Source organism: Mastomys coucha, unplaced genomic scaffold, assembly GCF_008632895.1.
Source record: "Mastomys coucha isolate ucsf_1 unplaced genomic scaffold, UCSF_Mcou_1 pScaffold7, whole genome shotgun sequence".
NCBI classification, from domain to species: Eukaryota; Metazoa; Chordata; class Mammalia; order Rodentia; family Muridae; genus Mastomys; species Mastomys coucha.
Window position 1 is genome coordinate 55,443,090 of NW_022196913.1, and position 925 is coordinate 55,444,014.

Consider the following 925-nt stretch of genomic DNA (forward strand, 5'->3'; position numbering starts at 1 on the left):
CTCCTGTCTCATCCTTTGGGGATGAAAGACTACTTATACCCCAGCACAGGTGGCATCAGCATGTAGTCTGAAGCAGTAATATGGTTTCAGTATGGACTGTGGGGGAGAGTTCAGTATTGGAACCTACTGAGTTGTGAGTATCTGACTCATCTTGAGAATTCACTGCATGACAGAGGGTAGAGGGCTTTGTTTCCCTCCCTCCTCTCTCCCTTCTTCCTTTCAGCTCCTCCCTTGTTGTTTTTTGAGAAGAGAAGACCTCCTACACTGGACTCCCCACCTTATATGGGGCTCCTACCCTTTAACCTCTTTCTTTTTTTGTGTTGTTCTTGAATCTTCCGTCCTATGTCTCCTCCTGTATTGACACATCGACTTTTTAAAAATTCTTTGAATATTCAACTAATTATTTTGTGTGGCAGTGTACTTCTATTGGTACACAGTCATGTGCTGTTTGAACTCAGAGGAAGCCTGAGTCTGGAAGCAGGGTTACGCCCTCCTGATCTCCCATTTCAGACCTAAGCATGTTTCTCACTAAGTGCCCTTCAAGGCTCCTTGTCTGGGGATGAGCTGCCCCCTAACTCTATGACAGGGAGGAGAAACGGCAAAGCAGGAGTAAAAACACTGGGTCCTTGGGAACAGCTGGAAGGCACAGCATGTCAAAACCAGCAGGTCACTATTGTTCATTCCGATGTGTAGGTGCCTGCAAGGAAAGAGAAGCCGGAAGCTCAGCTGTGGGAAGCTCACAGTGGAGAAAAAACTCTTCCAGAAATCCCAGCTGATTACCTCAACCTCCCCAGATGGTTTCTGCTGGATTGTGAACACTGGACTTGAAGATGTCACCTATGCTGCTAGTTATTCTTGTCCTTGGAAGTTTCACTTGAAGGGACACTCTACTCTGCCTGAGACTTTATTAGGACTTCCAGCTGGC